The sequence below is a fragment of the Aplysia californica genome, unplaced genomic scaffold (assembly GCF_000002075.1).
Source record: "Aplysia californica isolate F4 #8 unplaced genomic scaffold, AplCal3.0 scaffold00115, whole genome shotgun sequence".
NCBI classification, from domain to species: Eukaryota; Metazoa; Mollusca; class Gastropoda; order Aplysiida; family Aplysiidae; genus Aplysia; species Aplysia californica.
This window is the reverse complement of record NW_004797385.1, coordinates 1,001,461-1,003,927: the sequence shown is the minus strand read 5'-3', so window position 1 is coordinate 1,003,927 and position 2,467 is coordinate 1,001,461. Positions and strand designations below refer to the sequence as shown.

Here is a 2,467-nt window from a genome sequence, read left to right as displayed (position 1 = left end):
AACCCACATAAATACAAAATTATATATCTATATAATAATAATAGATAGTATTAATTGTTTTGCGCAAATCCCCGCTCAACAGCAAGCTCTATGCACTTCGCAATATATACTATTACCCCAGCAGACCCGAGAGCATTCCGAAACAACCTCATCTTCATTGGAAGCATACCGTGCAAGCGGCCATTTATAGGTGCTAAAACACTAACATATCTACAAGATCTTTCGCTGTCTATGGCCGGGTGCCTATTCCCACTTTGGTGAAGTGAGAAAATTTCGTGTAAAGTGCCTTTCCCAAGGACACAACGTCGGGACCCCGAACCCGCAACCTCACGATTACGAGTCCGGTAGTCTAACCACTGGCAACCGACGCCACACAGAAGCACATCCACACACACACACACACACACACACACACACACACACACACACACACACACATACACACGCACACATACACGCACATATACTCACACACATGCAATAAGCTCAAACTCACCCAATAATATATTATACCCCCAACTACACAGCCATCAGTGTAAGCTTTTGCACAAATACATCTACTTTACCAAATGAACCTCAGGCAGAATATTGCAGAATCATGTGTTAACATGATTAGCACAGGATGTTTTCCCTGTCCTTCCCATAAACGAACAGAAGACGCATCGTTGTCACAAACGTAATGCAATCAAACTTCCCCGATGCACACGCCATCAATCTTTAATGAAGTACGAATTCGTCTCTATTAACTCTTTCACTGCAGAGCCGAAAACACAACAGGAAGAGATAAAAGGGTGAAGGATTCAAATACTATAATGTCTATGTACAGTAAAAGTGGTTATGGTGTCGCACTCTTAAGCTAGGTCTTGTGTTTGATTTCCGGCTCATAAGGTTAAAATATTGTATCAAAGGAAAAGGTATGTTATTCCACTGTCGAAAGAACATCTAGTTATACATGACTAGAAATTAAAAACAATATGTGGCTACAGTAATTTGGTAAAAGATTGTTGTCTGTGCTTTGTATGATGCAACGCTGTATGTCTCTATCCCATGGGATTGAAGCAGCAAAGATGACCAGTCAAACAATTAATATTGGCTTTGTGGAGATGAGTGACTTTATGTAGGGCGGGATGACATGTTTCTCATCTGTCAGAAACCGACTATATCGCAGGCAAATGTTTTTCTAGAAGTTCACTAACGACGAGAAAAAAAAGGAAGACAGACCGAAGAACATTTAGACAGAGAGAAAGACAGAAAATAAACGGACGGACAGACAAGCAAACAGGCAGGCAGTTAGACAGGCGGGCAAACAGACAAACAAATAAGAAAACCAGGAGGCTGATTCACATAATTACTGACAGGCTGGCAAATTGACAGATGGGTGGAAGGACGTGTTGATTTGAAGAGAACACTTAACGAGTGAAGAAAAGAAGAAAAAAAAGAAAAAAAAACAGAGAAAGAAGAATACAAAATAGATAAAGGAAGTCCAAAAGTCAGAGGGTCAAAAGAAGGATTTCTATGCAGGCTGTATTTAGTTTACAGTTTCTGATGGAAAACACTTTCGTTTGAACAGAACCACTAATTTATTCACTAACACGCACGTACTCACCAATCACAACAAATCAAAGCGTGCTTGATCGAAGACGAAAGGCGTTGTAGTATATCGATTTCTCCGGCTACAAGTGATCGAAAAATCCAAGCCAGGTGTCAGGGCAAGTTACCAAAGTCCAGGCACTGCTAGCACTGCGTGGTGAGATCAAAAAGGTAGTTACAGGCAACTGTGTCGTTAACTCAGAATTACAAAGTTCTGTCTGCTCAGTTTCTAGTTTTATTAAGAAATTTGACCTTAAAAAATTCTTGTTTCACAATAATGTTATGTCAAACTTTTCGAATGCTATTCTTTGAACATTTTGATAACGACTCAGAATAATAATAATATTACGATTTTGATTAAGCAGATAGAACAAATAATTTCTGACCTCATGGACTTAGTAACTCAAAACGGCCAAAAAATGTCAGATAGAACATTGTAATTCTGAAGCAGAGTGTTGGATCGTGTTCATTAACTCTCTCTAGCCGTACTGATTTTGAGAGATTATAGCTAATTAACCGTGCACAGTCAGTGTTGGACAATGGGGATTATAAGATTGGAATGTTGTAGTTAATGGTTTCTGTCCTTTCTGTGGCTTTATAAACACTACGGGTGAGGGGTGAGTTATTATACAAGTTTAAAATCTCGAACTTTCGTGACTAAAACTCTTATTTACTGGTTACATCCAATCTTATTGGATAATTCTTGGATAATACTTTAAAAAAATAATAAAAGAGGATTTTTAAAAAGACTACATTGAAGATTTGCTGTGCGGGAAAGTAAGTTGATAGTTGATATAACTCTATTCGAAACAACTATAGTATAATAAATGTGAGTAAATATTTATACGTACACACTCACTCATACACACACACACAT

General features: G+C 38.3%; 1 protein-coding gene across 1 annotated transcript in view; it reads right to left on the bottom strand.

The window, feature by feature from the left end:
- Positions 1 to 1,740, bottom strand: part of LOC101855181 (serine-rich adhesin for platelets) — a gene marked incomplete at its 5' end in the record, with an annotated part of 101,355 nt that extends 99,615 nt beyond the window's left edge. The window contains 1 exon segment of the mRNA XM_013081092.2: positions 1,607 to 1,740.
- Between the last annotated feature and the right edge of the window lie 727 nt (positions 1,741 to 2,467).